The sequence below is a fragment of the Pantherophis guttatus genome, chromosome 6, assembly GCF_059756535.1.
Source record: "Pantherophis guttatus breed Tessera chromosome 6, ASM5975653v1, whole genome shotgun sequence".
Taxonomy (NCBI): Eukaryota; Metazoa; Chordata; class Lepidosauria; order Squamata; family Colubridae; genus Pantherophis; species Pantherophis guttatus.
The window spans coordinates 14,643,208-14,667,602 of NC_142068.1; positions in this window are offsets into that span (position 1 = coordinate 14,643,208).

Below are 24,395 nucleotides of genomic sequence, written 5' to 3' on the forward strand. Positions count from 1 at the left end.
CTATTTCCAGTCCTTATATTAATTCATCAGTGCTTTCATAGATTAAGAGTGCTAAAGTATTTATTTATTTATTTTATTTTATTTTATTTTATTATATTTCTATACCGCCCTTCTCCTGCGGGACTCAGGGCGGTGCACAGCCGAGATAAAACATAACATATAAAATTTAAAAAACAGTTTAAAAACAATTAAATAATTTTGGCCCAGTAATTAAAATAACCCAATTAAAACCAATTCAATTATAGGAGCCTTGGTAGTACAGGGGTTTAAGGCACCCTGTTATTAAGCTTATTAAGACCAGCTGCCTGCAATTACTGCAGGGTTCGAATCTCGCCAAGGCTCAAGGTTGACTCAGCCTTCCATCCTTTCTAAGGTAGGTGAAATGAGGACCCAGTTGTGGGGGCAATAAGCTGACTTTGTATAAATATATACAAAAGGATGAAGGCTATTGCTGAGCACATTGTAAGCCGCCCTGAGTCTTCGGAGAAGGGCGGCATATAAATCAAATAAAAAAAAAATTAGTATACTATGAAAGTATACTTTCATAGAAGTAGAAGAAAGTGATATATGGTAACAACTGTACATTGATTGCAAAAAAGAAGCCCAAAAAATAATGGCAAGAATTCATAGTCATATAATCACACATACAGTAGAATTGAAGAATAAACCATATACTGTATAAGAGGGGTGCTGACAAGCATAATATAATAACCCTTTATGTGGCATAATGAGTGCATTAACTAGTATAGTTAGTCGAGAGAATGAATTCACTAATTAACAGGAGCCAGCATGGAATTATGCCAATCTATGCCAGGCTAACTAGAACTCATTTTCACTAGACTGTTGATTAAGGAAATGCCATGGATGGAATATATCTTGACTTTTGCAAGGCTTTTGATAAAGTCTCTCACATAGCAGGTGTCAGCTTTGGAAGCCATATTAGGCTGGAAACTCCAATGCTGCCACCTTCTCATGTGTGGGAAAGTAGTAGAGAGGGTTAGTAGACATAATAGCATCCTTCCTGTCGGTCAAGGTCAGGGTGATCCTGCATCTGGAAAAGGAGTGATCAGGGAGCTGGATCGGGATGGAACAGATGTTGATTGGAGCATGTGACCAACTGGGTGGAAAAGGGGATGATTTTGGGAGCTTTGACTTACTGAAGGAAAACCCAGGCTTTTCAGATTCGGGTTTTCCCAGATGTGCCAGTTTGCCTATTTTAGTAAAGAGGATTTTGGAAAATTCTTGCTTCTGCGTCTTTACTTGGAATGGGTTTTTTTCTGGAACGCTGACATTAACCCAAAGTCAAATATGGTTTAGCTCAACAGACAGAAGCACTGTAATTTAACACCAGCTGTCTGCAATTAAAGTAAGATCGAATCTTGCCAGGCTCAAGGTTGACTCAGCCTTCCATCCTTTCTAAGGTAGGTAAATTGAGGACCCAGTTTGTGGGGGCAATAAGCTGACTTTGTATAAATATACAAAAGTATGAAGGCTATTGCTTAATCCACTGTAAGCCGCCCTGAGTCTCTGGAGAAGGGCGGCATATAAATCAAATAATAATAATAATAATAATAATAATAATAATAATAATAATAATAATAATAATAATGGTTTTGACAATCCAATTCTACCTGGAAAGACATTTTCACTGGGCTTTGTCCTAGCTTAGATGCTGTTCAATATTTTTATAAATAATATGGAAAAGGGAGTTGAGGAAACACTTATTCCAATTTGCAGGCAATACAAAGTTAGGAGAAGTGACTAATACTTGGGAAGAAAGACTAGAAAAGTAGGTAGGAACAAATAGAATGAAATTTAAGAAGGAGAAATGAAAAGTCATGCATCTAGGTATAAAAAAAGGAAAAGAATATGTACAATATGAGGAAAATCTGGCTCAAGAGCAGCACATGCAAAAAGGCCTTGTGGTGAGTCACAAGTTGAACATGTTCCAACAGTGTAATGCAACTGCAAAGAATGCGAACAGCATCTTGTCTGTAGAGATTCTCAGTCATCCAGGTCATGGTTGTCGCAAGGTGCTTTTTCAGGAGGCAACTGGACTTGTTTTTTGCTTTGAAGATGTTTCACTTCTCATCCAAGAAGCTTCTTCAGCTCTGACAGGATGGTGGGGAATGGAAGGATTAATATTCCTTGCAGACAGCTGATCATTTGCATTCTTTTGCTTCAAAGATGCAGATTACCAGCTGTCTGCAAGGAATATAAATCCTTCCATTCCCCACTATCCTGTCAGAGCTGAAGAAGCTTCTTGGCTGAGAAGCGAAATGTCTTCAAAGCAAAAAAAAACAATTCCAGGTGCCTCCTGAAAAAGCACCTTTGGGCCAACAGCATTTTGACCAACATCAATAGGAGGATAGAGTCTAGATCGCAAGAAATAATTTTACATTCTACTGGGCCTAGGTCAGACCTCATTTGGGTTGTTCACCCAAATTCTGCACACCGCACTTTTAAAAAGACATTGATAAACTGTAACAAGTTCAGAGAAGGGCTATCAAGATAGTGAAAGGATGTGAAACCAAGTTCTTTCATGACCAGTTATCTAGGTATATTTAGTAAAAGGGAGGGTTGTGAGGGGACATGATCGCTGTTTATGAATATCTAAATGGTTATCAGTTATAGAGGGTTCAGACTTATTCTTGCCTGCTCCAGAGGATAAGTTTAGAAGCAATGGGATGAAACTTCAAGGATGTAGGTACAGATAGGACATTGTGAAGTACCTTTTGACAGGAAGAACTGTCAATCAGTAGAGCAGGTTATCACATGGAATGGGTTCAGTGAGCCTTGCAAGGTAGTTTAGTCCAGGGGTCGCCAACCTTGGCAACTTTAATCCTGGAGGACTTCAACTCCCAGAATTCCCCAGCCAGTAAAACTGGCTGTGGAATTCTGGGAGTTGAAGTCCGCCAGGTTTAAAGTTGCTAAGGTTGGAGACCCCTGGTTTAGTCCATACCCAGCTGAATTAATTCTACTTTATTGTAAGATTACGTTAATAGAATCTTGCAAATCTGAAAATACATTTCACCCCGTCACCTTTACATTCAAAGAAACTAGGGAGGGTCTCTTCTGAGATTGTTTGCTGGACCCACATTCTTGCTACAGATTCAGCTGCCACTTATTCAAGTGCTGCCTGGCTGCAGTTCTTCCCTGTCTCCCAAGGTCATTCCCACATACTGTTAGACAGTGGTGAGACCCTATTGGTTTAACAACCAGTTCAGTGATTGCATATATGCGCAACTGAATGAAAAATCACCTTCCGCGTTAGTGCTAGGGAATTAAAACAGCTGAGGTGCGGCAATCCGCTCTGCCACACTAATCAGCTGCACAGATATAAGTAAGTAAAGCGCAGGGGAGGGCAGGCGGGCCCAGCTGATCATTGGAGCAAACGGTTCGCTTCCAGCTGATCGTCGGAGCTACCAGTTCACCCGAACTGGTCCGAACTGGTAGAATCCCACCCCTGCTGTTAGAGGTTATTTCTCCTTCATCTGAGGTTTTCAGTGGATAGTCATCTGTTAGGGAGGATGTAGTGAACTTGATTGGGGGAGGGGGGGAACTTTGTGATCTCTTAGATCCCTTCCAACTTTATGATTCTACTTTGGTATCAATCTCTCACAGAATCCCTAAACTCGAAATTTCCTGTTGTGTGGCCTTTTATCAAATTGTTTGACATGATTCTTAGAAATGACTCTTTATCTTTTCCGACTGTGAGAATCAAAGGGACGATTTAGATTTAAACAACAACTCACAGGGGCCTTATGTTTAAATAGGATGTTGACAATTAAGTTTACATAAGAATAATTGCCTCAAAGCTTTCAAGTTGAGAGAATATGATTCCCTGACCTGGTTATAAAGGCAAGAGTTTAAACACAAATATTACCCAGCTCATGTTTTTTTTTGTTTTTTGTTTAGCTTTATCCAATCTCTCTTGAGTTCTACAAGCTGGTAGCTGAATCTGATACCCTTTTTATTATTTGGATATGCCAATTGAATCTGGTCTCCAAGAATTATGTTATCCTGGCTTTTATCAGGAAGGAAAGAAAAGACATTCTCGAAATATACAGTTTAAAGCAGAATCAGGAATTCTTCACATAAAGACATCTACATTAAAAGGCAGGCTTTTATTTGTGCAAAGGGACTTACTCATGCAGTGCACTTAATTCCACCCTCCCCTCAATTTACTCTGAAAGATCCCATCAAATCTCTCTGGAGCATAGTTGATGGACCTGTGGGAGAACTGTAAGAGGGATGAGGAATCTGTTTTGTTAGTGAACAGGCACAATTTATTACTCTGCTCCGAGAGCAGAGGGTGTTTTAAAATTTAAACAAAGCTGTCAGAAATCCCTTGGCCAACTGGAATGTCTAAGAAAAAATAACTGCAATCCCCCAGCTACCCCCTCCCATCTGATGAATATATCTTTGGGTTATTTATTTTTTAAGGGAAAAACCTGGAGTGCTTTCAAAGCAGTCAGAAAGCAAATAAGATTTGGGGGAATATTAGTATTTGAGGGCCAGGCACATCCTTTAATGGAGATATCATGATATCTAAGAGCTGTCCTATCCATACTATCAATCAAATGCTCTATCACAGTGCCAACAACACATCTTGGAGAAAGAAATATTAGGATAGGAACTGTTTCTTTGTAGTGTCATTCTGTAAAGACCATGTTATTGTTGTGACCTAGGCCCAAGTAGTTATTACCAGACACAATCAGTCCTAAACAAACATATTTTATTAGAACAACCGAGAATTACTTCATTCTTAGTTTAGTCCAAATTAATTCCAAAACAAATCCTTCGTAAACAGTCCTTCGGCCCTATTACCAACCTTTGTCTTCTTTGGCACCCTGCCAAAGGCTTTTTTTTGGCAAAAAAAAGCAAGAGATGCCGACAAGAAACAAATGTAGCAACGTTGCTTTCCTATAAAGATCCCAAGAGCTGTTGCTGCTCTTTTAAGCCTTCTGGAAGGGACCAATCAACTCCTGGCCTTACTCCCGAGTCGTCCTTTTTGCTTTAGCTGCTCTTGCCTTCTGGCAGCTCTTTGCATGTGTGCACTAGGAACAGGCTCCTCCTATTCCTCTACCTCTCTGCTATCCACCTCTGGAGGCTCTGGAGTCCGCGCATCTCTCCCAGATAGCCCTGGCCCCATCTTTGTCTCCAACGCAGAGCCCTCGTCTGGGCCTTCCCCTGACACCAGGACTGGCCCATTTCTTTCCCAGCCTCCTCACTGTCCAACTCCACTGCCAGTTCTGCAGGCTGCTGGCAGACCACAACAGTTATTAGCAATATGGTGTTTTTCAGTTTGGATCACATTTCAGGTTCTTAATAGATTCCAGTTGCCTAAAATAAACTTTAGATTGTTTCAGTTGTGGGGATTTTGGCAATTTTACCCAGGATCTTGTAGGATTTTGGTGAGAATGCTCAAATATCTTGACATCTCAGACAACATTACCAAAATCTCAAGAGTTCTGCATGTTGACAGGTAATGATGATGATGTTATCCATTCAGTCATGTCTATCTCTTGGTTGATTCCAACTGTGGGACCGCCATGGAATAAGCCTTGCTACAAAGCTCAAAGTCTACCGAGCAGTAGTGCTAACCCCCCTGATGTATGCCAGTGAGACTTGGACTGCATACAGGAGGCAGGCTAGGCAATTGAACCACTTCCACATGACCTGCCTCCACAGACATGTAGCCTTGCCCATCCACTGGCCCCCACCCTTTGGCCTCTGCCTCCCAACAATTTACCACCTTGCAGCAAGCAGCAAGAAGAAACAGCCCATTTCAGCTTCAGCACAGCCTAATTAGCACAAATTGATTGTCCATTGGATCAGCCTCCCGACTCTCAGCTGTTTCAGGCTGCAGGGATTGCCATTGCCTATTACTGCATGGGCCTCTGCGGCTTGCTGCAAGGAGGTAAATTGCTGGGAGCAGATTTTTTTTTTCTTGTGTTAATCAAGCTATGCTGAAAATAAAAATAAAAGTAAAGCAGGCTATTTGCTGTTTGCTGCAATGAGGCAAAATTGCTGGGAAGCAGAGGCAGATTTCTTTTTCTTGTTTTCCTCACCAAAAAAGGTAGGTACGTCTTATAGTCCGGAGCATCTTATACTCCGAAAACTCTTTTCACTATGATCAACATATGTACAATATTGTATTTTATAAGAAGAAAGATGATGGAGGAGGTTGAGCTCATGTGCTATAAAAGAATACAGAGCTGACCATGGAGAAAATATGCAGAGACAGTAAAACTGTAACTTAGTCTGGAAAAACAGGAAAGTATGAGAAAGAAATTTAAGACTGTTTCTTCTTGATTCTCTTTAGTATAAGAGGAAGGAAAGAAAAGAAAAAAAAAACATTGTGAGACAATCATGTCATGTCATCAAAGATAGACAAATCAGGAAACAGATACCAAAAAAGGACTTTATTATTGTAGATTATAATGACAGAGGCAGTTAGGCATAGTGGTTTAAGATACTAGGCTAGAAAGTGAGACTGAGTTCTAGTTCTGCCATAAACACTGTGTCTGCTGAGTGATTGTGAGTCAGGCACTTTTAGTCCTAGAAAAAAGGAAATAGCAAACCACCTCTGACAATCATACCAAGAAAACTGCAGGGACCACTCCAGGAAGTTACCAGAAGTCACAGCTGATTTGAAAGCATCACAAACAAACACACTTGAAAGCTTGTCAGCGTTTCCAGTTTTCCTTCCTCTTCTACCCACAAAAGTCAAGGTGGCCATGTTTAGTTTGTTTTTCACACTTTCTTGTGTCCTCAGGCTACGTTCATATTTTATTCATGGTCACTGCATATTTTCTTTAAGGTCATCTCCGTCTTTCTCTTTGTATGTGGCTGTGATTCTTCTTCTCTGTCTAACACTAGAGCAGGGATGGCCAAACTTTTCAGCTCATCGACCCCTTCATGAAGTTTCAAATTGCTTATCGACAGTCCCTTCCCTTTTTATTACATGGAAATAATTTAAAAAACACTACTCTAACTAATAGTACTTGTTAGGATATGACAAGTGATGTGATATGCTACCAGAGTATGATATGCTGCCATAGTGAGGAGTTGCTAACATTCTGCTAATCATCGTTTGATGGATCTGCTACCATCGTGGTTTGTGAACCAGAGTGAGCTTGTTATTCTAACCAACTACTGTTTGTGTGGTAAGAAGATCTTTGTATTACTGGACTGATTTAACTGGCAAAGACTTGGATTGATTTAAAGACTATGAGATTGTTTTTTCACTATAAAGTAAACTTTTGATAAACCAGTTTGCACATCTCTTATTCATTGCTCTCAGCAACGTTTCCTTGTACATTTACTCTGCTGGTTGGTAACACAACACCAATATCCTTAACAGTACTACAAATAATAACAATGGATAAGTCCCTCATGAGTTGATATTGTCCACTTTAAGGAACTTGGCATTAGAGGAAGTAATAACTCTCAGAAGCCAATTTGGTTTAAGTAGTTAAGGCACCAGATTAAAAAGCCAGAGATGGTGAGTTCTAGTCTAGTCTAGTTCAGTGAGGTACTAATACCACCGAATAAAGCCCTAGTAAGACCACACCTAGAGTACTGCATCCAGTTTTGGCCACCACATTATAAAAAAGATGTTGAGACTCTAGAAAAAGTGAAGAGAAGAGCAACCAGGATGATTAGGGGACTGGAGACTGAAACTATGAAGAGCGGTTACAGGAACTGGGCATGGCTAGTCTAGTGAAGAGAAGGACCAAGGGAGACATGATAGCAGTGTTCCAATATTTGAGGGACAGAGAAAAAGGGGTCAAGCTATTTTCCAAGGCACCCGAAGACCAGACAAGGAATAATGGATGGAATCTGATCAAGGAGAGATTCAACCTAGAAATAATGAGAAATTTTCTGACAGTGAGAACAATCAAAGATAGAACAGAAGTTGCCTTCAGAAGTTGTGGGAGCTTTATCACTGGAGGCTTTCAAGAAGAAATTGGATTACCATTTGTCAGAAATGGTGTAGGGGGCTCCTCCTTGGGTGGCGGGGTGGGGGTGGGTTGGACAAGATGACCTACAAGGTCCCTTCCAACTTTGTTAATCTATTAAATCTGTTAAATGTGTCCCGCCTTAGCCATGAAAGGCTGGGTGAGCTTGGGCCAGTCAGTCTCTCTCAGTCCAGCTCACTTCATGGGGTTGTTGTTGTGGGGAAAGTAGGAGAAGAAAGGGTGTGTTGGATATATTCACCACCTATTATTTCTAAAAATAATAAAGGCAGGATATATAAACAAACAAAGAAATAAATACAGTGGTTTCAATTTGTCCCAATCTTGCATGGATTGTTGCCATTTTTCTGTTGCACTTGTTATTGTTGTTGCTATGGCTGCCTATAGTTTTTTTTATCAAACTCATTACGCTGTTTATAAATAACTTCTTTTGGCTGATCTGTACAAGGGGCAAAGCTCGGTGGTGTTTATGGAGTCTGAAAGTGGAATCAATAAGTCAATACTGAGCAGATGTTTTGAAAGTAGATCATCTGATGACTCCATTGGGGATAGCCTAAATAGGCGCTCTGGAGAGGGGTCCCACTGCCCTGTGGATTTTTCCCCCCTTTGTTGATTATGAGCACATGGGGGAATTTTGAATCGGCTTCATTTGCCCTTTCCAGCATTATCTGAGATCTGCTGGGATTACTTAAGCAAAAAGGAGCAGTAAAAATTGCTGAATAGGGAAGGGGGAAAAATTGCATAAGAATTTCATTAGGGAAATATTTTGGCTCTTTCACCCAGTAAATATTCACCGAGCGACACCTGCTTCTTTCATAGTGATGCAAAACTCTTCCTCTATTTATACTTCCTTCATCAGCCATGCTGACTTCCAAAAGGGTTGGGGAACCCTCCCGCAGTGGGTTTCGCATGCTGCTACCGGTTCGTCCCACTCGTGCACACTTGCTTTGTGCATGCGCGCCAGTGGTGGGTTTCAACATTTTTTACTACTGGTTCTGTGGGTGTGGCTTGGTGGGCATGGATACTGTGGGGAAGGATACTGTAAAATCTCCATTTCCACCCCACTCCAGGGAAAGGATACTGTAAAATCTTCATTCCCTCCCCAATCCAGGGGAAGGTTACTGCAAAATCCCCATTTCTTCTCAATCAGCTGGGACTTGGGAGGCAGAGAATAGATGAGGCAGGGCCAGTCAGAGGTGGTATTTACCGGTTCTCCTAACTACTCAAAATTTCCGCTACCGGTTCTTCAGAACTGGTCAGAACCTGCTGAAACCCACCTCTGGTGCGCACACCCAGTTCATGTGCGTGCCTGCCTTCCGTGCATGCACCCAGCCTCAAAAATGTGCCTAAATAGGATAGCATAGAGCCCAGGTGGGTGAGCAGGCCCATCTGCGATTTCCACTACCGGTTCAGGTAAACCGGTCCGAACCGGCTAAATACCACCTCTGGAACCCTCCCATGTGATGATGGGAACCCTCCCAATCTTGATGGGAATCTGAATTTGCATTGATCTCTACAGCATAATATTTTATACTTGTTCTTTTTCAAGTGCTTTTGGAAACGATTTCAAGATCACAACTGGCCATGCCTTCCATTCCATTTCAGAATGCCATTACTAAAAACAAACAGGAATAAATATTGCGATATACAGATAGATCATTACTTTAATCAGCTGCTGGGCCACAGGGACTTGACACTACCAAGGTCAATATTGTAATTATAAAGTACAATGAATCGTGGTCTTAAATTACAGGAAAGCAAGCTCTAGTTGAAAATTGGAAAAAAAAAACTTCTTGTGCTAAGCAAAGTTTAACAAGCTGTGGGACCCCTCATCAGATGTGTTAGAACAGAACTTAGACAGCTCTCTATCAAGAATGTTATAATTTGAACTGTTAGGTCAAGCAGTCTCCTTAATCTCCTTCCCAATAATTATTCTATAATCTATTTGAATTAAACCTCTTTACATCTCCTGATTTAATGTCTTTAATCTGGATTTAAATGCCATACCACCAAACTGGGAAGGAAACGTATGCAATGTGTTGCAAAAATATAGTCAGTATAAAGCAATGGCAATTCTGTTTCATTGTAAATAATGGCTTAATTATATGACAAGATGTCATGTACTATATCAGGGGTTGGCAACCTTAAACATTTAAAGAGCCACAAAGGTCCTAACCGGAAGCCCCTGTTCAATTCTGGAACCGACCGGAAGTCCGGTTCCCCTATCATAGTTTCCTCCTAGCGTGGCATCCTTTTTCCTCTGCTGACTGGAAGCCTGGATCTCCCACCATAGAGTCTCCTTCTAGCACAGCGTCCTTTTTCCTCTGCCAACTAGAAGTCCATTTCCCCACCATAGAGTCTTGTCCTAGCACGGCATCCTTTTTCCTCTACCTGTCCTAACCGAAAGCCCTTTCAATTGTGGAGCCGACCAGCAACAGGGAGTCACAGCAGAGGGATGAAAGAGCCACATGCGGCTCCAGAGCCGCAGGTTGCTGACCCCTGTACTATACTTTTATCAGGTGTCATGACTTTGAGTCAAATGAATAGTCCTTAAATTTTGAAGTAGCAGATGTCTGAAATGATATAGGATCTCCTGCTCAAGTAGGGGGTTAGACTAGAAGACCTCCAAGATTCTTCCAACTCTGTTATTTTATGTTCTACGTATACACTTTGTTCCTATGATGCAAACTATACCCTGCAATTCAAACAATGCTGTTTGTGATCCTGACATTGAGCTCATTCATCTGGATGATTAGATGTCCTATGTTGGTTACAGTTTGGTCTGTACAATCATGAGGGCTGTGTTTGAGTTAAAGTTTGAGGCAAACTGTACGAGTTTGCAAGGAGGCGTTGTGATCTGGTTGCAAAAGACCGTTACTAGTGGAATGTGGTAGGGAAGGGTGAGATAAACTTTAGGAAAGAGCAAACCAAGTATAGGGATTAAAAGGAGAGGATCTGTTGCTGAAGATAAAAAAAAAATAAACTAGAAGGGAATTAGAATTGAGGACTTTGGGATAGAGAGGCAGGAATACAACTCATAGTAATTAAGAAAGATACAAAAGATGGAGAGCTAAGCACAAGAGAGGAGTGCAAGGAGGAGGGGAATTTAAATTGGTGTCAAGCCTAAAACAATGAAAAAAAGAGAAAAGGCTAGCTTAGAAAAAGCAGCTTAAGGAGATACTGGGAGTAAAAGATATCTTAAAATGAAAAAGATTATTCAAGAGTAAGCAGGAGGAGAAGGGGAACAGCAGGAAGTCCTTTTCCCTATGAGAGGGAAGCAGCGCAGCCTGGTTGGTACAAAGGAATAAGGACACTCAGTTGGCAATGCAGAGCTAATGGATGAGTATGCTAGTAGGTTTCTACCAGTGAGGCAATTATCAAGGGATTGATTGGGGAGGGAGAAGGAGAAGGAGAAGGAGAAGGAGAAGGAGAAGGAGAAGGAGAAGGAGAGGTCTGTAAGGGGCGTGCATAAGTGCACCAGCGTGCCTAACGCCCCTATCCTAATATTCTTTTTTACTCTTACTCTTTTCATGTATTCAAATTATGTTTATACTTTTACCTGTTATCTTATAAATGCTTGATAGGTAAATAAATAAATAAATAAATAATATAGAAGGAGAAGAAGGAGGAGGAGGAGGAGGAGGAGGAGGAGGAGGAGGAGGAGAAGAAGAAGAAGAAGAAGAAGAAGAAGAAGAAGAAGAAGAAGAAGAAGAAGAACAACAACAACAACAACAACAACAACAACAACAACAACAACAACAATAATTCAGGTTGTTGTTTGTATGTGTGCATGTATGAGATAAGAAGGACTGCTAGTTTCTCAGGAGGCCTTCCCTGCAGGATATAAGAAGATTCATGCCAATCAATTAATTAGCTTAATGTTTTTCTATATTTGTGATGCTGTTTTAATTATGAACATTGTTTCACAATAATAGCAGTAATGATGTAAACAAACTAGACATTTGTTTATTGAATCTGTGATGGAAGGAAAGGAAATCATCCCTTTGAGCACCCTTTGGCTAAAGCCTTGGCAATACACAAATAATATTAATTGCAAAAGGATCTGGAGAGAGCCTACTTAAGATATCTCAAGGGAATTAGCTCCTCAAACGTAGAGCAGTTTTAGTATTAAAGCAACAGCTAAATTCATGAATTAATTGTTTGCTTGCTTTTTAATCATACCCAGCAAGGCTCTAGCAGATCTACAAAATATAAAGCTTCTTGATGTAAGAAAGATCATTGGAAAGGCAGAATTCATCAGTTCCTATACTGTAGAGAACCATTATGTCAACTTAAGAGTCGATGCTTCTCAAGCCCAGTGAGAGAAATATCCATTGACTCAGAAAGGTAGGAGGAAAAGGCTTATAATATAAACAATGGAGAACAGATGTATACTTAATCCTTCACTCTTTGTACTGTAGGAAGCAGACACTCTGTGTGGTATATGGCTTTGTTGTTTGTTTGTTTTTTACTGCAGATGAGACACATTTGTAAACCTTCAGCAATTCAACCAGTTCCTGCATAAGGAACTACTGCGTAGACAGCCAAGATGTTCAGCCAACCCTTTATGAAGCTAAAACATAGGAAGAATAGTTGCAGGAACTGTGTTTGTCTAGTCTAAGTAAAAAGAAGAACTGGGATGACATGACAGCAGTGTTCCAATACTTGAGGGAATTGCCAAAAAGAGGGGCGGGGCGGGTTAACTTATTTTTCCAAAGGACCACAAGGCAAGAAAAGAAACAATGGATGGAAACTAATCAAGGAGAGGAGCAACCTAGAACTAAGAAGAAATTTCCTTAAATATGAAATTGACAATATCAACAGCATACAAGGAAAACGAGATGAAAAATGTTTCATAGATGGCATCTACCGTCAGCTAGGATAGCAAAGATGTTCCCTAGTAATTCACCGAAATGCTGGAAATGTAAGAGTAACTTTGGAACATACTACCATCTCTGGTGGACTTGCCCAGTGGCAAAAAAATTCTGGGCCAAAGTCAAAAAGTGGCTAGAGGAGATAACACAGAAATCAATAAAGGGAGAACCAGAGCAATTCTTACTAGGGATTCCCATAGAAAATTACACCAAGGAAATACAATATTTAATATTATACATACTAACAGCAGCCCACATAGTTTATGCGCAAAATTGGAAGAAGGAAAACTCACCAACAGAAGATTTAATTTAAAAAAAATTAGAGTGTGCAGAGATGGGCAAACTAACAAAAGAACTCAAGGAGAAAGAGAATACAGAATATTATAAAGTGTGGTGTAGATGGTATGAATGGAATAAAGGAGAGAGAAAAAATATTAAAGATCAATGTAGACAAAATAAGGGAAGATAGATAACAATGTGGAGTAAGATAAAGTTAAAATATGTGTAAATAGTAAGAAAGGACCACTTCGAAAGAGCTGCTTAAAAAAAAGTGTATGTATATAAATGTTGTATGTTTGTGTCTTGTTTTAATGTGTTTACAATAAAAACTTCAAAAAATTTTTTTTAAAAAAAAGAACTAAGAAGAAATTTCCTAACAACAAGAACAATTACACCATTCCATGGTTGTTCTAAAGACAACCATGGAATGGTTCTGGGGGCTGCATCCCAAGAGGGTTTTAAGGAGTGCACTGGACTATCACTTGTCTGGAATTGTATAGGGTCTCTTACTTCAGCAGAAGACCTCCAAAGTCCCTTCCACCTCCGTTATCCTGAACCTGATGCAGCCGATTTTTTTTCTTTTTCTAGAGCAAAAATTAAAAGGGAGAAGTCAGTCCAGAAGGGTTACTTAATTTAAGTTAATAAGACCTGCCATGATGCAGTGGTTAAACTGCAGTATTGCAGGTTAACTCTGCCCACAACAAACTCTGGAGTTTGATCCTGACCAGCTCAAGATTAACTCAGCCTTCCATCCTTCCAAGATCAGTAAAATGAGGAGCCAGATTGTTGGGGGAAATATGCTGACTTTGTAAACTGCTTAGAGAGTGTTGTAAAGCACTATAAAGCTGTATAAAGTGTAAGTGCTGTTGGTGTTAATTTGTTGTATCTTAATATATTGTGCCAGTTTTACTTTTAAGATAAAATAGCTTACTACTAAAAGGTAGCTATTTGCACATGATACCAAATTGTATTTCAAGTTGGGATTGAGAATCAATAAACATTTATTTTATTTTATAATTTAAAAAATGTTGAATCAATAAAGTCCAGAACTTTAAGGTCTCTGCTCTATGGAACTCCAAGAATTAAATGGGCCCAATCTGCAGGACTTTACAGAGGCTGAATACATGGTTCTTTCTTCAAACACTGGGTTAGGTTGCTACCGGTATGTTAACCATGATTTATTGATTCCAGCATTTTGTGTGTTTTTATTTGACACTTTATGGTCAATGCATTCTTTAAAATGTTTTTAATTTGTCAGCTGTTCAGAATCACTTGGCAAGTGGGAGGCCAAACAAATCAAAGAAACAGCCAATAAACTTCATAGATGAGATTTTGCAGCTTTATTTGGTTAGTCTCATCACAACCACTGTACTCCAATCACTCTTTCCCTCTACAATAGTAATATATAATACTAGAAATAACAAAACACTAGTGGAATAGCTCTTTCAAAATGTTTCATTCCTCTAAAGTGTGTTCTATATATTTTATTATTCCACTAAATGAGGCACAAATGTGTCCTTAACTAGATTTTGCTTGATTAAAAACAAAAGCCCCCATCGATTTATCACTCATTAGAGTCAAATCAAGTTTTCATTCCTTTTCAGGAAAACCTGAGACTGATTCTTCAAACTTGTCAGGGCAATAAATGTTTCAAATACATGGCATTGATTTGTTATTTTGACAAGATATCTCATTTTATACATTTCGGCTTCAACATGTAGCTGAAATCCATTCCTTCAAAATCTTTAGAAAAGAAAAGTAAGGATTGAGAGAAAGGAAGAACATGTACATTCCATGTTTCCAGCTACCAAAACGACATTAGTTGGTGAATTAGTAAATTATACCACCAATGATGTCATTTCATTGCCACACAATTCTCTTAGGGACAGATTAGAATTAACAAAACCTTAACCCTGCTCTATGGCTATTGTAAATGATAATTACTGTAGATAAGGATATTGCTGATATCCTTATCTGAACCTGCTTTCAGATTTGCTAGTGAGCATCTAGTGGTTTGCTAGTGAGCACTGCTAGTGGCAGTGATGTTTAACCTTTTCCGGACCGAGTGCCCAAAGCGTGTGCCCGAACCCCCAAAATGCAATGTGCATTGGTCCCTGCATATGCGCCCTACCTCCCACGTATGTGTGCGCAACCCCTGCATGCACCCGACCCCTGTACATGCACACATGGCCCCCCTGCATGTGCCCCGCTCCATATGCCTGCCCACATGCGCCCTGCCCCCCGTGCATGCACGACAGAGAGTCAAAGACCAATTGGCCAGCAGGAGGCATGCACGCATGCGCAGAAGAGATGAACTGGGACAACGGGTCCCATGCCATCAGAGAGGGTGCTGCGTGCCACCTCTGCTTCAGTGACTCCATCCAGCCACCTCGTTCTCTGTCATCCCCTTCTTCTTTTGCCCTCAATCATTCCCAGCATTAGGCTCTTCTCCAGTGAGTCCTTCCTTCTCATTAAGTGGCCAAAGTATTTCATCTTCAGGATCTGGCCTTCTAAAGAGAAAATTATGCATATACCCACATATATTATATGACAGAGAGAAACAACACAGTCTACTTCAGATGTATACATGTACATGGTGAAAAAAACAAATCTTGCAAGTCTAGCAGATGGATGCATAGGGAACAAAAGCTGTTACAGAATCTGGTAGTCCAGCTAGAAATACTTTGAAACCTCCTCCCAGAGGGGAGCAACAGAAACAGGCCATGAAGTGGGGTGTCTGGGATCCCTGACGATACCTCCAAACACATATTCAGAACTCTAAATGAAAATCAAGGTAGGTACTGGAAGGGTAAAAATTGGAGAAATGTTCTTGTTTTCATACTGATTCCAGTAACAGAACTGGAATAGCCATAGCCAGTAATTAGCTAAATAAATGAGCTATCTAGATCTCGGAAGATATTCTCAGACCAAAATCTGTCATATCTACAACCTAGCTTTATTTTTCTGATGTATGACATTTTGCTAAACAGGTACCATAGAAATAACCTGGAAACACTTGTTGAAATTATCTAAGAAATTTATTGGTGTAATACAGGAGTGGGATTCAGCCGGTTTGGACCGGTTTGGGAGAACCGGATGCTAATTTTAATCTGGTTCACCGAACCGATTGTTGCAAGGAATGGCTGGTCCCACCCACCCTGCTCCGCCCCTCTCAGGAGTCTCCATGTGTCCCATTTTGGATGTGAGGTAAGCGCAGGGCCCATGCAGAGGCTCTGGGAGGGCAAAAAATGGGCCTACTGGAAGTACCAGAAGTCCGAAAATGGGCCCGTTTCTGGCCTCCGGCCTCCAGAGCCCAGGGGAAGCCATTTTCATCCTCCCAGAGGCTCGAGGAAAGCCTCTGGAGCCTGGGGAGGGCGCAAACAACCCCTTCACTGTGGTGCAGGAGGCCGAGTAGGCCAAATCCCCATGGCCACGCCCATCCAGCAAATGGGCAGAGAACCGGTTTTTAAAAATTTTCAATCCCACCCCAGTGTAATAGTATGTGGGAATGACCTTGGGAGACAGGATGAAAATACACAGCTTATGAATGAAGGCAAATGTATATGTCCCAGGATAACGTTGTAGGATAAAATCAATCAATCTAAGGCCATCCTCAGGGAACTTATTTCCCACCAGAACTTCTACATCCAGCACAAGTCTGAAAGCTTGGAAAACTCAATCTCTGGTCCCAGTGACTAACCCAGATTGGATCCCACTCACAGCCTTGGCAATGTTCTGACAAGAGACCTCCTCAGCCCACAGATGGGAGGAAAGCAAGCAAAACATTTCAGATGATTGGGCGCAGATAATCTCCTTTCAGGTTGTCAGTACTTTAGAATAGTTGGAAACCTCATTTCAATTAAGGTTAGAATACAAGATGCTATAGGGCACTATCTAAGATTTTTGTTATAGTCTGCAAACTTGACCCTTCATTGATCAGGTTCACGTGAATCAAAGCTAGATTTGATAATTATTAGCATCCAGAAAGCTTTTTAATGTAGCGCTCATAAAATGCTGGGATCTCAGAACTGGAAGTTATCTGGTCCAATTCACCACCCACTAGAAAACCTTTGACAGACTTGATTTGAAAACTAATAAAGGAGAATGCTCCATATCAGATGGTGGTCTATTCCATTAGTGAAAGCTCACACACTCAATAGGTTCCTTCTGATACCTAGCCAGAATTTCCTTTCTTTTTGTTTTAGTTCTGGTCCTATTTCTCTTTTTCCTCTGTGTGAATGCCCTTCAGATAATTGAAGATGACTATCATATCTCTGCTTAGTGACCTGTTCTCTAGATTAAATGCACCCAGATCCAGGAATCAATCTGCATTGGGGTTGGTTTAAAGCAGAGGTCTTCAAACTTGGCAGCTTTAAGACTTGTGGACTTCAACTGCCAGAATTCTCCAGCCAGCATAGATATAGCTGGCTGGAGAATTCTGGGAGTTGAAGTCCACAAATCTTAAAGCTGCCAAGTTTGAAGATCCCTGGTTTAAAGATTCTACAAACTACAAAGATGCTTTGGGAGTAAGAAGAACATGGCTTGGGAAGACTTTTTAGAAAAAAAGAGTTTAGTGATGTTTTTTTGAGAGGTTCACAGAGATCTATTTTGGCCTTTCCTCTGGAAAACCTTCTATTTTGTGTTATCTGCCACAGCGACAAGTCACTGTTCCTGCTGCTTCTTAGATTTCTGCAGCCTGGTAATGATTTCCTTAAACAACATTATGAGATATGAAGACACTAATAATTAAGTCTCTCAAATGGAAAACATAATGCTATACACTGATGTGTACAACCAATTTGGTCACCAGGATGCATTTGTCAATTTCAGACTATCACCGTTGGAAGCATACTTAACAAAGGGTTGACTTAATTTCCGACCCTCCCACACATGAACACAGAAAGCTCACATTTTTATAGATGAAAGAAGATTGCACCGCAATTTGTTGAGTACAAACTTTCTGGCTGAGTGTTACTTTACTGAGCAGTATTCTGGACTGGAAATGAATGGTTTGTTTATTAGAGCATCTATAATTAACTGTTGGCCATTCATCCCAAAATACTGTTGTTACATATAATAACATAGTTGAAAATGGCCATATGGCATCCTGCATCCTGCATCCAATCTTCTGTTATTGCAAGGTTCCAAATTAAACCCTCCCCCCCCCACTCAAATTGTCTCTTGACTTCTGCTTGTATACATGTGGCTAATAGCCTAGTATCTCAATAGGTTTGCTGTTAAACGCCTTCTCCTTTCCCGCTCCTCAGTATCACATTCAAGAATACTCTGAAATTCTTGATTCAGAATTTGAAGGTTGTAAAAATTAAAACAGTCATTTCCTTCAAAGAAAGAGTTAGCATAGCATAGCATTGCATTGCGTTGCATTGCGTTGTGTTGCGTTGCTTTGCATAGTGTAGCGTAGCGTAGCATGACTTGGAAGGGACCTTGGAGATCTTCTAGTCCAACCCCCTGCTTAGGCAGGAAACCCTACACCACTTCAGACAAATGGTTATCCAACATCTTCTTAAAACCTTCTAGTGTTGGAGCATTCACAACTTCTGGAGGCAAGTTGTTCCACTGATTAATTGTTATTTATTTATTATTATTTTATTGGTTCGATTTATATGCCGCCCTTCTCCAGAGACTCAGGGTGGCTTACAATGCATTAAGCAATAGCCTTCATACTTTTGTATATACCTGCTTAGTAGGGCTTTTGGCCCCCCCCAAGCGGTGTTCTTTTTTATACAAAGTCAGATTATTGCCCCCACAATCCGGGTCCTCATTTTACCTACCTCGGAAGGATGGAAGGCTGAGTCAACCTTGAGCCTGGTGAGATTTGAACTCGCAGTAATTGCAGGCAGCTGGCAGCTAAGTGCTACTTAACAGCACTTTAGTCCCCTGCGCCACCAAGGCTCTTTGTAAGAGTCTGATTCTGAAAGAAGTAGCACTCCCCCAAGAGACAGAACCCATAATTTAAGGATCTTCATGGACCTGTGGCTCCTGATTGAGCAGCATGTGGAAATATTTTAGCAAAGTTTATGTCTGAAGGGTTGCCAGATAGAAGATGTGGAAGACCTGCTTAGTCTCATTGCAGAAGAGAAGACAAGGACTTCAGATGACAATGCTTTCCCAGGGCAACCGGAAGAAATTCCTGATGCAAAGTGCTGTTCAGCAGTTTTCAGCACTAAAACTCCCTTTAGTGTTGGTGGATTCTCTTCTGCTTTGATTGATTGACTGATTTCATGCCATCCCAAAGCTATTTATCCAAGTTTTCATGTTGAATGATTTTTATTTTATGTGAATCAATCATAAGTCTTAGCTCTGCTACTTGTTTTTTACCTAAACCATCACATTTCTTGATTCATATCCTCATATTTCTATTCAAATTACCTGCTAAAATTTTGATCTCTGCAAATTTAATCATTTGTAATTTGCATAATTAAGAAACAATTTTTAAAACAAAGTCTCTCTCAAAGTCCTTCCTTCCTTCCTTCCTTCCTTCCTTCCTTCCTTCCTTCCTTCCTTCCTTCCTTCCTTCCTTCCTTCCTTCCCTCCCTCCCTCTCCTTCCCCTTCTCCTCCTCCCTCCTTCCCTCCCTTCCCCTTTTGGGTCTGAAGGAAATTTAACCCACTATACCAGAAAGCTGATTTCTTTCAGAGGAGATGCAGAAAGATTCACTTTCTGAGCAAATATGGATATATGCATGCAAGTATTTTTCTGGACACTTAATACATTAAATCATTGGCTAACGGTTTAAATGAGAAATTGTTTATCTAGTCCCACATAATGCTCAAAGAGGTGTTCTTTAGAAGGTAGATTTACAAATGTCTGGTTAATTTATTGGTGTTTCTGGAAAAACAGTAGGTCAGTCTAAATGACTCACAGATGGCAAGCCCTTTAAAGGGGAGAAATTAAAATGGCATCATATATGGATCCCACTGGTTGGCCATGACCCATCAGCATGCTCTCAGTCAATAATAATAGTTGTCTCTTACTAAGATAATTACAAAACCATTTCACCACCAGTAGTCTTGGACCTTATAGCAATGACTCCTGCTCTGCAAAGCAGTAGCATTCAGAGTTCATACATATATAACCTCAACATCTGTCTGCCCTCCAAAGATAACAATGTGATACTAATTAATTTTGAGTCAAGCAGTTTAGAATGAGGTGGTATCAGGAAGCAGATAGCTCACAGAATTATACTTGTCCCAAAATGTCCCACCATCTTTTACTACAGACCTTTTAAATCTAAAGATACTAGCGATTGAGCTGAAATTGCTATAGGCTAAATATGTATTCATGAACTAAGCTATGGAGAGGAAGAGGGAGGGAGAGAGGGAGGGAGAGAGAGAAAAACAGCTGCATTCACTTTTTGTATTTTCAAGTAATCAATTTACAGTTAAAGACAAGGAGAAATAGAATGCAGAATAGAATGGGTCTAGGCAAGGGGTGTCAAACTTGATTTCATTGAGGGCTGCATCAGGGTTGTGCTCGACCTGGGGGGCCTGGAGTGGGCGTGGCCAGGATGGGCATGGCCAGCTTGATGTCACTCATGTCAGGGTCACCTTTGGCGGCCTGAGCGCTCTGCCAGCAAAAATGGAGCTCGGGAAGGCTGCCTGCGGCCCTCCTGAGCTCCGTTTTTGGCTGTGATGGCCTCCTGCAACCATCTGCCACTGAAATCGGAGCTTGGGAAAGCCACAAAGCTCTGTTTTCGCTGGTAGAGGCACTGCAGACCAGTCCTTCACTCTTTCCACGGTGGCCTCATGGGCCTGATCTGCTTCCCGGGCCTTGAGTTTGACACCCTTGGTCTAGGCCTTCAGTCTAAGAGTTCCCAAATAATCAAGTAATACTTGAGAATATAAGAATTCAACCAGTGCAATGCCACAGAAACATGACTCCAAACATAAGCAGTCTCTTAATGAGTATTGCTGCAGAACTTAGTTGAGAAGAAAAGTATTCTGGAAATAGAACAATGTTTAGAGGTGTCTCATTGTACATCCTGTACTCTGGAATGAGTACAGGATTATTCTATATATGATTTAATATTATTCTATATATGATTTCAGCAATTTGAAGATATATCCAGCTACTTCATCTCCCTTGGTGTATTCAGTTTGATTGATTGATTAGATTCATGTGTCACAGAATCATGGATGAAATCCAGCAGGTTCTGGAGAACCAGTAGCAGAAATTTTGAGCAGTTCGGAGAACCAGCAAACACCACCTCTGGCTGGCCCCAGGAGTGGGGAGGGAAAGGAGATTTTGCAATATCCTTCCCCCAGGAGTGGGGTGGGAATGGAGATTTTGCAGTATCCTTCCCCTGCCACGCCCACCAAGCCACACCCATCAAGCCACACCACGCCCACAAGCTACGCCCACAAAACCGGTAATAAAAAAATTGGTTTTCACCACTGCACAGAATCTGTTTTGATTTTACTGGCTGAAATCTGGTGACATCCATTTTAGATCATTAAATTCATGGTATAAAATGGCATAGGTAGACTGGGTGAACTCATCTTAATACAGGTAATCCTCGACTCATGAGCACAATGGAGCCCAAAACTTCGGTTGTTAAGTGAGACATTTGTTAAGTGAGTTTTGATCTGTTTTTATGACCTTTCTCGCCACAAAAGCTCCTGATCTTCGCTCCTTCCGTCGGGACCTGAAGACTTGGCTGTTCAAGCAAATAGGCTGACTCTGATTCTGGGTTTTATTATTTATTAGTTAATTTGATTTAAAATGGGATTTTGTTGTACATGTTTTTAACTTGTGTTCGCTGCCCTGAGTCCTTCTGGAGAAGGGCGGCATATAAATACATGAAATAAATAATAAATAAATAAAGTGAATCACTGCAGTTGATAAGTTAGTACCCTGGTTGTTAAATGAATCCAGCTTTCCCATTGGCTTTGCTTGTCAGAAGTTTGCCAAAGGGGATCACATGACCCTGGGAGACTACCAACTGTCATAAGTATGAACCAATTGCCAAACATCGGAATTTTGATCTCGTGACCATGGGGCTGCTACAAAGGTTGCAACTGTGAAAAGTGGTCCTAAGTCATTTTTTTTCAGTGCCGTTGTAACTTTGAGCGGTCACTAAATGAACTGTTGTAAGTCGAGGACTACCTGTATAAGAACTGAGTTTGCTGTGGTAGGAACCAGAAGTCCTCAGATAGAACTATTACGTTAATAGTAAGCAGTTGCTTCTCAGTTTCAAGCTTGGGAAAAAATAACAGCAGAAGTCTGGTGACTCAGAAGGGTTGGAGAAAAAGACTGAAGATTTAAACCCTGGGATAGACACATAGAGATAACTTGATTCTATGTTCTACATTGGGCACTTCAGGTTGTTGGTTTTTTTGTACAATAAAACAATTTCTCTAAATTGTCTGTGAGGCTTTGGTGGCTGGCTAGCTACTGAACGTGGGATTTAGTTTATTGATGTTTTTGCTTTGACATCTGAAACCTTCACCGGGCGCAAACGTAGCTGGATTATTTTCCTCAAACAGGTTATTTGTTTCAGAGATTAAGTCTAATTTATACCAAATTCTGTCTCCAATGATATCACCTGAAGTCTAATCTAGACTGAATCACCTGCCAAGACTGCCTTACCTACTTTAAATGCAAATCAGGTATAACTTGGAAAGGTGCTCTTTTCATCATTTATTATTTATCCGTGGGAGCTGGGTCACTTGCTTTTCATGTTGGTTATAGCCTTTTTCTTGGCTATATTTTGCTGCCTTGAACAGAGCTTTCATGAAATGTCTACACTGAAAAGAAAGCACCTGCCCTTCAGTAGTTCTTTCGATGCAGATTCTATTATTATTATTCCTCCGTATTATTTTCAATTCTTTATTTCACTGTATCTTGTTCTTATTCAAGAGTCATAATGGTGTGTGGGTGTGGGTGTATGTATATATAGAGAAAGACAGAGACAGAGAAAATGATCATGCTGTGCTGAGAATATTCTCTTTCTCAGATAAACCACATTTACACACCATTACACAGCGAGACAATAAAAAAAAAAACCTAAGAAAGAAATAAAAAGACCATAACACATTTATATAACACATCTTCTCCAGCAGCCAACACCTAGATAAGCAGGGATTAATAACAGACAAACAATCAAGTAGCAAACGGGACCCTAATCAAGGCACTACCAAGGAGAAAACCCATACTCAACCTAAATCTGACAGAACAAGCCACTTCACATGAAATGTCTTTAAGGAAACAACCAAGTCCAAAGAGGACAAAGAACTCTGATGTTCTCTCGTTAATCTTCCCCCCCCCCCAGTTTTTAAAAAGTATTTTGTTTTTATGAATGCAAAATTTGGTGCAATTCTCAATGAAAGTCTCTGGGATTCTTTCATTTGATTAAGCCAATCATTGATTAAGCCATCTCCACACATACAGAGCTGGCTCATTCAGTTGTCCTAAAATGTCAGAGTTCATTGCAAAATCAAATCCAGAAAGCCAATGTTTATTTCTGTTGTGTCTCTGCCTTTTTGTCCTTAAATTAAGTTTGAAGGATAAGAAACCATCCCTGAGGAATCTGAGATGCACAAAAGAAAGGAGCATCACAGATGCACGAAAGAAAGAGGCAAAGCTTTGATCATGTGGTTGCAGCCACCATCTTGAGACTTTTTATTCTGCCTACAGGTGCTCCTGACGCCTCTAATGAAGATTTCCGGGCTCGCAGCATGCATGATAGTGAAAGCATCTGCTACCTCCACACATACAGAGCTGGCTCATTCAGTTGTCCTAAAATGTCAGAGTTCGTTGCAAAATCAAATCCAGAAAGCACACACAGGCAGACTGATGCAGCAGGATTCATTAACTTCTTTATATACATAATAATAGATGAAGATAAATGTACAATACCATTGATTCTTCTTCAACATAGTAGCCATTATAAGCAAAACACAAGGCAGGAGAGAACAGTTAGTTTCATTTCAGCAGAGCAGACTTTACTTTACTTTTACTTTTATTTGATTTATATACCACCCTACTCCCGAAGGATTCAGGGCGGTGAACAGCCAACAGTAAAATACATACATACAAAATTTAAAAAGCAGAAATAAAATTGAATTAAATAGTTTGGCCCAGACAGATTTAAAACCCCAATCAATTTAAAACAAATTTAAACTTTGAATATTAAAATACTAAAAAATATTAAAAAATATTGAAAATGTTTAAAAAGAGGGAGAAAGTTAGGCCAGGCCCACCTGGTGAAATAAAAAGGTCTTTAGAGTGCGGCGGAA